This window comes from Phyllostomus discolor, chromosome 11 (assembly GCF_004126475.2).
Source record: "Phyllostomus discolor isolate MPI-MPIP mPhyDis1 chromosome 11, mPhyDis1.pri.v3, whole genome shotgun sequence".
Lineage (NCBI taxonomy): Eukaryota > Metazoa > Chordata > Mammalia > Chiroptera > Phyllostomidae > Phyllostomus > Phyllostomus discolor.
In genome coordinates, this window is record NC_040913.2 from 68757431 (window position 1) to 68769880 (window position 12450).

Below are 12450 nucleotides of genomic sequence, written 5' to 3' on the forward strand. Positions count from 1 at the left end.
TTGGTTATTTCTTTGTTTAACATGATTGATCTGTAAAACCTTCTGTGTTTTTAGAAATTATTTTTGTGGTAACCATTTCTGTTTTAATAATCACACTATGCACTGAATGTTGGATAACCTCCCCTATAAAAATAAAGATTGACTTTTCTCGGTGAGTCAGTCGGGCCCAAAAAGCCGGACTGTCCTCTGGCACCCCACCCAGTGTCTCAATTCAGTCTCTTCGCCTTAGCTGTTCATCCTTCGGGGACCCTGAGACCCTGTCGAGGCTGGACCCTGGCACAGGGGGGTATGGCTGTGGGATTTTCAGGGCCAGGATACACCTGGGCACCACAGCAGCCACCTTTCCAGAGAAGAGCTAGCCTCTCCCAGGGGAAAATCAACTACCTTACTCTGCAGGATACCACTACCCCAACCCTCTGAAATTCCACTCACCACACCCTCCGCAATCCTGTCCACTCCCTCCACCCTGAACCTTTTTTGATCTTCTTTCAGTTTGGCTCTGTTTTGGTATTTTGTTTTGTTTAGGTTTTTCTCTCTTTTCTCCCATTCTGTATCTTAACCCATGCTGAGGAGACAGCAATGTAAACGGACTCAGGGGGTGTCAGAGACTGCCTGTAGGGTACAGCCCACCCATACACTTTCCTGGAAAACAGACTGGTACTCCCCCCTCACAGGACAGCCATTGAAACATGCTCCCAACACCCAGCAGACCCAAAAGCTGAGCTCTGGAGGCCCTAGTAGGGCCCCTGCCCTGCTGAGTACAGGGAAATAATCACAGACAGACTCAGACTAGTGGCTTGAGGGCAAGGGAACACACCCACCATCTTCCCTCAAGTCTGAAAGGCACCTGTAATGGGAGATCCAGAAATCAGAGCCTCCTGACTTCCCCAGAAGCCCTGTCAGAAATAGTCTGGTCTGTGACTAGTCTAAGATGGACAGCAGGCCATCAGGCAGAGACAGGCAGAGGCAGATCCTGCAGTGACATGGGACATTTGCTGACACACCCATTGGACCAACTGCTGATAAAAACCAGCTTTTCAGAGCAGCTTGGCCCATCCTGGGAGCAGCCAAGCCCAGAGGAATCAGCCACAAACTGTGGATCACCTGTAGTTTCAAAAAGGCAGCTAAGGGCCGGACACGGACAGCACCTGACATTGGCTCACACCAGAGCCAGACATCAGAGCCAGAGCCAAAGGGAGAAACCAGCAGGCAGACACTAAACTCTGCTGAGGAGAAAGAACCCACTTGGTTCTTTTTTCATTATTTTTGCTATATTCTTTTTCATAGCCTTTTCATTACTTTTTATCTTTTTAATTCTATTTTTAGTATTGTATTTTTTCTTTCATATCTCTTATTTTACTCTAACTTTTGATTGCTCCATTGCTCCCTTCTTCTTTTCTTTTATTATTTTTGTTACTTTTTTCTTTTTCTGTGTTCCTTCTCCCCATTTTCCTCTTTCAGCTCATTACTGGTATTAGTTCTCTTCCCTTTTCTCCTCTCATAATCACTTTTCTTTCCTTTGGTCTACTCATATTTTTTTCTTTTCACTTTCCCTACTATTCCATTTCTCTTTCTGCTTGTATTATTCTTTGTTCTTTTGTCATGGATAGTGCTGTTGTGGGTGGGGGAGTTGCTTGTCTTAGTGTTGTTTTGCTCTGTTCTGCCAGGACCTATACAATAGTATATGAAATGGTGTGGGGGTTGGGCCTCATAGACAGCCAGCTGTAGAGGAGTCCCCACCAATGAACAGATCAGTAACAATCAGGACCCAAATACAACAGGTGAGTCCACATAACCCACACAAAGGATATTCCTAGGGCATCCAGATCTGGAGATCAACGAGTCTGCACCACTGGATTCCACAGGATCCTAGCACATAAGGCCACTCCACACTACAGGGAGTCAAAGCCAATCATAATAGAAACAACACAAAGTGACAACTAAAATGTAGAGATAAAGGAACAACCCCCAAATGAAAGAAAAGGAGGAATCTCCAGAAAAAGACCTAAACGAAATCAAGACAAGCCATTTATCAGACATAGAGTTCAAAGTAATGGTTATAAGGATGCACAAGGAACTTAGAACTACAAGGAACTTAGTGGGGATTATATCACCATGAAAAAGGACACAGGGACTATGAATAAGAACTAGGTGGACATGAAGACTACAATATCTGAAATGAAGAATACACTAGAAGGAATTAAAAGGAGGCTAGATGAAACAGAGGATCAAGTCAGTGAATTGGAAGACAAGGTAGAAAAAAACACACTGTCAGGGCAACAAAGTGAAAAAAGACTTAAAAAGAATGAGGATATTTCAAGGGAGCTTTGGGAACATTAAACATAACAATATTTGCATCATAGGGATACCAGAAAGAGAAGAACAGGAGCAAGGGCTAGAAAACCTGTTTGAAAAAATAATGCCAGAAAACTTCCTTAACTTGGTGAAGGAAAAAGTCACACAAGTTCAGGAAGCACAGAGGGTCCCAATCAAGATGAACCCAAAGTGGCCCACTCCCAGACACATCATAACTAAAATGGCAAAATTTGAAGAGAAAAAAGTGAATCTTAAAGGCAGCAAGGAGAAAACAGCTACTAACATACAAGGGAGCTCCAATAGGTATCAGCTGATTTCTTAACAGAAACTTTGTAGGCAAGGAGCTGGAAAGGAGTATTTAAAGTCATGAAAGGCAAGAACCTGCAACCAAGATTACTCTATCCGACAAAGCTATCATTTAGAATGGAAGGACAAATAAAGTGCTTCCTAGACAAGGTAAAGCTAAAGGAATTCATCATCACCAATCCCTTATTATATATGATGTTAAAGAGACTTATTTAAGAAAAAGAAGAAGATCAAAGCCATGAACAGTAAAATGACAATAAACTCACAACTACCAACAACTGAATCTAAAAAACAAAAACTAAGCAAACAACTAGAACAGGAACAGAATCATAGATATGGAGATCATTTGAAGGCTTATCAGTGGGAAGGGGGAAGGGGAGAATGGGGGAAAAGGTACAAGGATTAAGAAGCATAATTGGTAGGTACAAAATAGACAAGGGGAGGTTAAGAAAAGTGTAAGAAATAAAGAAGCCAAAGAACTTATATGCACAACCCATGGACATGAACTAAGCAGGGAACATTACTGGAGTGAAGGGGAATACCAGGTGGAGGGGAGAAAATGGGAAAAATTGTGACAACTGTAATAGCATAATCAATAAAATATACTTTAAAAAATGAAACTAGACCACCAACTTACCCTATACACCAGAACACACTCAAAATGATAAAAGACTTAAATATAAGTCATAATACTATAAAAATCCTAGTGTAAAACATAGTAAAATTTCAGACATCTCATATAGCAATATTTTTGCTGATGTGCCTCCTAGGGCACAGGAAATAAAGGAAAAACATAAGCAAATGGGACTACATCAAAGTAAAAAGCTTCTGTGCAGCTATAGAAACTATCATCAAAAAGAAAAGGGAATTGACTACTTGGTAGAACATATTTGCCAACAATACATTGGACAAAGGTTTTTTGCATATATGTCCAAAAGTATATTGTATAAAGAACTCATCTGACCAGGAAAACAAATAATCCAACTAAAAATGGGAAAAGGACCTGAACAGACACTTCTCTGAGGAGGACATAGAGAGGGCCCAGAGACATATGAAAGGATGGTCGGCATCACTAGCCATCAGAGAGATGCAAATTAAAACCACAATGAGACTTCCAACCAAGATGGAGGCACACATAGACACACTGGGCCTCCTCACACAACCAAAAGGCAACAACAAATTTAAAAACAAAAAAACAGAACTAACAGAAAATTGAACTGTATGGAAGTCTGACAACCAAGGAGTTAAAGAAGATAAATTCATCTAGACTGGTAGGAGGGGTGGAAATGGGCAGCTGGATGGAGAGGACTGACAGCAAGGCAGCGGCTGGAGGACTGGGGTGGGCAAGACAGTGGCTGGCGGACCTGGCAAGGTGGAGGCTTGAGGAATGGGTGGTCCCACATTCATGTGCAGATAAACTGGGGAGCAAGATAGACTGCACAACCCAGGGTTTCAGAGCAGGGAAATAAAGCCTCAAAGCCTCTGACTGAAAACACCTGTGGGGGCTGAGGCAGTGGGAGAAACTTCCAGTCTCACAGGAGAGTTCATTAGAGAGACCCACAGGGTCCTAGAACGTACACAAACCCACCCACCTGGGGAATAAGCACCAGAAGGGCCCAATTTGATTGTGGGTAGCGGGGGAAGTGATTGAAAACTAGCAGAGAGTGGAGCAAGTGGCACTGTACCCTCTCGGACCCCTTCCCTACATACAGCTCCACAACGTAGCGATGTGGGTTGCCCCGCCCTGGTGAACTCCTAAGGCTCTGCCTCTTACTATGTAACAGGCCCAACAAGGAAAAAAAAGGCCCTAATGAAAGAACAGATCAAAGCTCCAGAAAAAATACTACTAAGCGATGAACAGATAGCCAACCTATCAGATGCAGAATTCAAAACACTGGTAATCAAGATACTTACAGAACTGGTGGAATATGGTCGCAAATTAGAGGAAAAAATGAAGGCTATGAAAAGTGTAATAAAGGAAAATGTACAGGGAACCAACAATGATAGGAAGGAAACCAGGACTCAAACCAACAGTTTGGACCAGAAGGAAAAAAGAAACATTCAACCAGAACAGAATGAAGAAACAAGAAGTAAAAAAAAAGTGAGGAGTGTCTCAGGAACCTCTGGGACATCTTTACACATTCCAACATCTGAACCATAGAGGTACCAGAAAGAGAATAGGAAGAGCAAGGAATTGAAAACTTATTTAAAATTAATGAAGGAAAACTTCCCCAATCTGGTGAAGGAAATAGACTTCCAGGAAGTCCAAGAAGCTCAGAGAGTCCCAAAGAAGTTGGACCCAAGGAAGCACACACCAAGGCACATCATAATTACATCACCCAAGATTAAGGATAAGGAGAGAATCTTAAAAGCAGCAAAAGATAAGGAGACAGTTACCTACAAAGGAGTTCCCATCAGACTATCAGCTGATTTCTCAAAGGAAACCTTACAGGCAAGAAGGGGCTGGAAAGAAGTATTCGAAGTCATGAAAGGCAAGGACCTACATCCAAGATTACTCTATCCAGCAAAGCTATCATTTAGAATGGAAGGACAGATAAAGTGCTTCCCAAATAAGGTCAAGTTAAAGGAGTTCATCATCACCCAGCCCTTATTATATGAAATTGTAAAGGGATTTATATAAGAAAAAGAAGATTAAAAATATGAACAGTAAAATGACAACTAACTCACAGCTATTAACAACTGGGCCTAAAAACAAAACAAAACAAAAACAAAAACAAAGCAAACAACTAGTACAGGAACAGAATCACAGAAATGGAGATCACATGGAGCCTTATCAGTGGGGGAGTAGGAGGAGGAGAGAGGGGGAAAGATACGGAGAATAAGTAGCATAAATGATAGGTAGAAAGTAGATGGTGGGGGGCCATTAAGAGTAGTATAGGAAATGTAGAAGCCAAAGAACTTATATGTACGACCCATGGACATGAACTAAAGGTGAGGAATGTGGGTGGGAGGGGGTGTGCAGGTTAGATGGGGAATAAAGGGAGGAAAATGGGACAACTGTAACAGCATAATCAATAAAATATATTTTAAAATAAAAAAATAAAACCACAATGAGATATCACCTCACACCTACCAAAACAGCTATCATCAAAAATCAACAAATAAGTGCTGGCAAGGATGCAGAGGAAAGGGAACCCTAGTGCACTGTTGATGGGAATGTAGACTGGTGCAGCCACTGTGGAAAACAGTATGGAATTTCTTCAAAAAGCCACTGCTGGCAATATACCCTAAGAATCTTGAAACACCAATTCAAAATAATTTACGTACCCCTATGTTCATAGCAGCACTATTTACAATAGCCAAAATTTGCACCACCAGTAGATGAGAGGATCAAAAAATGTGGCATATTTACACAATGGAATACTACACATCAGGGAAAAAGAAGGAATTCCTACCTTTTGTAACGGCTTGGGTGGAACTGGAGACTATTATGTTAAGTGAAATATGCCAGTCAGTGAATGACAAATACCATGTGATCTGACTTATAAGAGGAATTTAATGAACAAAAGAAACTAATGAGCAAAATAGAACCAGAGGCATAGAACCACGGAACAGACTGACAGCTGTAAGAGGGGAGGGGGTGGGAGGGGACTGATTTAAAGAAGGTAAAGGGATTAGTCAAAGAACATATAAGAAGGACCCGTGGACAAAAACAACAATGTGGGGATTCACTATGGAAGTTGGGAGAGGACTGGGTGGAGGAGGTGAAGGGGGAAAAATTGGAACAACTGTAATAGCATAAAAAATAAAACATTAAAATCTACCAAAAAATGTGAACACTGAGAAAGAAGACACCTACTAAGAAGGATTTCTAGTGTGTAACTAGGCTCAAATTAAAAGAGAGAGAGCCCAGCAGCCATTTCTACACAGGGGCTTCTCACACAACTGAACTTCATGGGGAGGCCGGCACTGAACTGCCCGCCTGCACTGTGTTTCTGCCATCTGAGCCAGCCCTTACGAAGGAGTTCCTGGGCTCCTATTTCAACCAGTAAAACTGAGGCTTTTCCCATCTAATGGAGCTGTACAGCTCCAACCCACCAGAGAGGCTGTATTTCAACCAACCACAGCAGTGCCTTTTGGACCAATCAAACTGTTGGGATTTGGAGTCCTTATTTGCATGAGGAGAGACCAATCAGGCACCAGATGTAGGAACTTTTGTCCATATAAGACAGCTAGCTCCCCTCTGGCTCTGAGATCACACTTTCTCTTCCCACCAAAGACTAAAGACTGAGTCTCCCTGGCTGAGCTGAAACACCAAAGGTGTCTTGCCACAGCAGAGCAGGGCAGACCAGCACAGTGTAAAGTGGACTGGGAAGCAGCACAGCAGATTACCCAGGAGCAAGGCAGAGCTGTCCAACCAGTGAGGGGCCTGGCCCTGGGGCTGCCTCACAGCTGCGCAGTTTTAAGAGCCCTGCTGTATCACAACTGAGCTGTTTTGCACTGAATAAAGTTTTCTTTTTCACCACACCCCAGATTGGAGTTTCCTGTTGGTGTTGAATTGGCCTTAATGACCATCAGTTAACAAAAGGATTAAGTATAGTCTTTAAAGCAAGGTCTTACTTTTTGCTATTTTTAACTATGGTAAAATGCACACAACATAAAATTTACCATCTTAACGACTTTTAAATACACAATTCAGTGGTGTTAAGAACATTCACACTGCTGTGCAACCAGTCTCCAGAACTTCATCTTGCAGAATTGCAATTCTTTACCAACTAAACAACACCCCACCCTCCCCTCAACCCCTGGCAGCCACCATTCTACTCCATCTTTATGAATATGACTACTACCTCGTATAAATGGAATCACACAGTATTTTGGGTTTTTGTGACTGGCTTATTTCACTTAGTGCAATGTCAAGATTAGTGCAATGTCAAGATTCATCTTACATTGTGGCAGGTGTCAGAATTTCATTCCTGTTTAAGGTGGAATACTATTGCATTGCATTCACATACCGCATTTGGTTTCGCCACCCATCTATCAATGGACACTTGGCTTGCTTCCAACCTTCTCTGACTTACTTTTTAAACAATTTATTTAACTGAGCAGGCACTGGTGCTGGAGTCAGACCACTTGGGTTCAACTCCCACTCCTCCATGGTAGCTGAGAAAATACATGTTAAAAAGAAAGAGGGGAGAGGAAGGATAGGTATACCACGAAGCACTCAGCAAGTGAAAATACTGACATCACTACATTCTGATGAGGGTTTTCAGACACCAGAAATTCAATCAAACATTTGTTTTTCAGTACGAATATGAACAAACATATGCTAGATGCGGAAAGTGCAGAGACAGTGCCTCCTTTGAGGGCAACGATGGCCAAAGGACAGGCGTCTGACAGGTAAACAATTGTAAACAGTGAGGAAAGGAAGGTGAGAGAGGGGTGCAGGGCCAACCCCCACCCTCGGGCAGGGCTCTGGAAAGGATTCCCAGCGCAGAGTCCTAGAGGAGGAAGGGGCAGGAGGACACAGAGGAAGGAGAAGGCGCTGCAGAGAGGGGACAGCAGAACAAGATGTGGGTGTGAGAGGGTGAAACACAGGCTCGGAGGCAAGAAGCTAACTTGATGAAAAGGGAATCCCAATAAGCAGAGCCCTGAAACAGAACAGAAAAGGCAAAAAAAAAAAAAAAAGGCTAATGTAGTGTCAGTCGATAGGAGGAGAGGAAAACCCACTGAGGCCAGGCATCCCTGGATACCCATTCCGGTGCCAGTGTGACTCTCCTGGCCCTTGGCTGCAGTACCCTCGGGTGTGAGAACAGATTACGGCTCAGGAGTACACATTAAAATTATAGCGGCAGAAGCTGAAAATCACTAAAAGACCCAATGTTACACCTCATTCCATTATGTGGAAATATTTTTAAAGTCTAAACATGTCCAAAAGAAGGCCATTTCATAAAATACGACATGATCTACTCAAGTCTCTGCTTCTTCAAATATGAGCAACTTGTCAAGTTACTACATTATAGTTTTATATTAGTATTTACTTTCAATACCTGCTTCATTCCAAATTAAAAAAAATAGATTGAATCATCTAGGTTTATGTCATCCAGTAATCATATCTCAGGGGCTCACAGAACTGCAAGATCTACAAGGCTACCGTCTGCAAATAGAGTTTCTATTCCCCAGAAACTACACAAGGAACTAACTAGACCATGAAAATGAGGAGAGATCTGCGCCCTGCTCAGGTACGAGACCAGGAGGCCACTGGCAAACAGTGATGATGATGCAATGACATGTGCCAGTACAGAAGAATGTGGAAGGGATAAGAGGAGGCACCTCCAGGTCTGGGACATCCCTTTACTCACTTTTCCACTCACTCCCTCACCCACTCATTCTTTTCTTCAGGGCCTCACAGGCGCCAGGAGCTGTTTCTATGTGTTGGAGATGCCTGTGCAGGAATGCCCCACAGGTGGCTGCTGAAGGATGAGTAAGAGTGCCTCGGGTGCAGGTGGGAAGGAAGAAAGTGTTCCCGTTGAAAGAAGAGTGTGGAGACCAACACAGCGACCAGCAGCCACAGTGAGCCGGGAAGGGACAGACAGGAGAGGAGTGGAAGGTGGGAGACCCGAGAGGGTGCGGCCAGCAGCACGGGTTGCAAGACAGCAGCACACCTTTCCCTTGACGGGAGAAAGGGGATGAAGGACATGTGGAAACAGGAATATATCTGAGGATAGGGAGAGACCAGAAATGCACCAACAGGGCACTGGTGGAGTAAAACATGGTGAGCAGCAATTCACTGAGAAAAAAACCATCATGAGTCAGACACCAGGATACCCATATTGCAATTCTTTTATGGCCTAATGCTATTAAATATTTCAATCAAACCTCTCCCCGCTTGCATTCCGTGACCACCGTGCACTGGTACGGATTTTCTGCCTGCCAGAGGGAGAAACAACCCTGTCACTCTTTCATAATTTATCATTTGTTTCTTGCAGGTCTGGGGAAGGCCCACTGCTGAAGGTCCATACTGTGAGTCCATACAGGACTCAGTGAAGAAGGAGTAATTCCTGGGAAACTGACTTTCCCATGCTCGTACTGCCCAGTTGGAGACTTGGCTCCCTGGTAACATCCTGCATCTCTGCCCAGAGATCTCTGCCACAGCACTGTGACTGCCACTAAAACCCACCCCTGGATGTCCTGCTCTGCCCTTTCGCACATTCCCCACCCCCAACATTCCCTGTCTTACTACTCTAATAGCTTCATATCAGAGCATAAACACCCTATTACTTTGCATGGGCCCAAGTAGACCTCAATCAGCTTTTGATTGCTCCTCTGTTTTGTACAGTCTACTTGGGCTCTTTCCTATGGTTATCTCAAGGTTTTCATAACTATGGTCTACACTGTATGTCAATGACATTGTTCTCTTCTACGCATCCAAGCCATTCACAAAAACATTAAACATCACAAGAACTAAGATTAGACAGACAATGCCCTATGTCTCTCAAGTTGGGCCTGAATTACTCAGGCCTCTGAGCCACTTGAAAAGAATTTGAAAAATTATTCTTTGGTTATTTTTATTTGTATTGTTAGCTTTTGGCCAATGTTTTCATTTTTCTATTATTAGTAACTCAGACACAATCCCTTTTAAACTCCTCATACTCTATTGTTTTAGCACAAAGCAGTTCATTAACACAAAATCAAATGTTTTCACATCCACTCTTTAATTTTAACCAGTGTAACAAAAGTAAAACAAAAAATACAAAATCACGAACAAAACCTCTACAGAAATTTGTTAAACGAAGAGGAAGGGCGTAGGGAGTTTTCTTGATGATATGTATATGTGAGTACAGCTTACCCATTTTCATTAAGGTATCTCTAGTTTCTGAAGAAAACTAAAAAAGGTTTGCTCTGCTGAAGACAGGAACCATATATATAACTTCCCATTTCATACTGTTGCATTTCAACATTAATGATGTCCCTAAAGTTCTTTTTTTTTTAAGTTTAGTCTTGCCAGATGTAATAAAATACCTTGTTGCAGAGAAACACAAAATTACCGGTTACACTAAAACAACGTTCCCAAGATTTACATTTGCCCTCAGACTAAAACCAACCATACAATCCATCAGGGTGCTGTTCTCCAACACTTCCGGAAAGCACACCCTTAAGATGTTATAAGTCAGAAAGGAAGATCATCCTTCAATTTCCTAAGCCATTTTATTTAAATAATTATTTTGTAGCCTGGTCAAAATTATGGTGCCCATCTGATTATGGGATACATATTTGAGAAAGCTTAATACTCTGCCACAACTTCCGAAAGGAGAACAAATTTTCCCTTTCAAGTGAACAGTTTTAAAAGAGAATCATGCAGTTCTTTTAACTACATTATTGATTTAAGTCATTTGCCACTTTGGGAAGCAAGAAATTCTGAAGAAGTTGGTAAAGTCAAATGCAGATTACAGGCTTTACAAAATGAATAAAAGGAATCAAAGCAGCCAAGTAATTGTATTACTTTGAAAAAGTATTCATATCTTAAAATAGTACTTTGCTATTAATCAAACTATTGAAAGTGAAATGAAATGAACATATTTCAAACACAGCCATAATACTGAGTTCAAGTCAAACCATACAGATCTTCATTTCTTAAGTAATTTAAGATTAACAGACTCACTTACCTGGAAGTATAAAAAGAGAAGGTTATGGATGGAACTACATCATTCCTCCACGGGGTAAAAATTCCTTGGATTCTCTCCTTGAAATGGAAAGGATTCTAAAATACAAAATCAATCAATCAATCAATCAATCAATAAAATAAAATAAAAATAGAAGGTAGCCCCTGTGAATTTCCATGTCTTAAATGTAGGTAGTATTACAAAATGGTAAAATTTTAAATCATGTAGTATATAAAAATACAATTCATCCAAAGCATCACCCCAAAAACCAGAATGGTATTTTCTCCTCCCTATTTTAACTGGTAATATACAAAACGTTAAAAAAAAAAACTCATAAAGGTTTAATAACTGGTGAAGCCACAAAGAAGTGTGTGTAAAAGCAAAGCAGACTCATATTTACTTGATAAAGAATCAAAACAGACAAACAAACCCCAAACCTCGCAAGTAAGAAACGTGCCTGCTGCCCACACGCTGCGTCCTAACTCCCTGCTGCTCGGCTTGGGGGCCGGAGCAGCACTGAGGCCAGTGGGCTGCCAGTTTGGGGCCAAGAGTTGAAATGCTGCCCCCCTCTGAAAGGACCGTGCACCGCGCCACCACTTTTTTTTTTTAATGGTTCTGTGGAATGAAATGTTAAAATAATAATAACAAATCCTCCTGGAAATTTTCACCGGGGGGAAGAAAGGGTTCACACGTTCCGAAGAGTCGGAAGATGGCAGGAAAGCCCGGGTCCCCAGACCGCCCGCAGCGCAGCCCAGCGCCGCCCCACCGGTAGCGTAGCCGCTGCTGCCTCCGCGCCTGCAGCGTGGAGCTCGAGCTCCCGGCAGGGTGGGCGCGCGCTCGGCCCCCGCGGGACAGCGGCCCCAGCGCCGCCGGCCCTCGGGTGCGCTAGCCCGTAGCCCTCGCTGTCTTCCCAGCCGAGCGAGGCAGGTTCAGCCCTGCGCCCCCACACCATCCTTTCCTTGAAGGAATTCCACTGGAAGACACAGATGTGTCAGGGAAGATAAAAGCAGATGGAAACGGGATCACAAGCAAAAGACTCTGGAAGCAAGAGCCAGGAAAATATCTGGAAAGGGAGTAAACCCTCCTGTTAGATAAGTGTTAATAGTGCTATCTTCAATTAATTAAGGCAGTCGTCTTTCCCAAGAGTTTTCATGATTTTATCTCATCTGTCTTTGCATTTCAAGTAACAGCGAAAAGTAAAAGG

General features: G+C 42.6%; 1 protein-coding gene across 2 annotated transcripts in view; it reads right to left on the reverse strand.

Annotated features, from left to right (window-relative positions):
* Positions 1-12450, reverse strand: part of CSGALNACT1 (chondroitin sulfate N-acetylgalactosaminyltransferase 1) — a 250336-nt gene that overhangs the window by 152387 nt on the left and 85499 nt on the right. The window contains exons 1-2 of one of the 2 annotated variants that reach the window (XM_036011521.1): positions 11684-12320; positions 11250-11344 (exon numbers count right to left, since the gene is read on the reverse strand). The gene's annotated coding sequence lies outside the window, so the exon portion shown is untranslated. Of the gene's footprint in view, positions 1-11249; positions 11345-11683; positions 12321-12450 lie in introns of those variants that run through there. The other variant, XM_036011519.1, reaches the window with a different exon arrangement.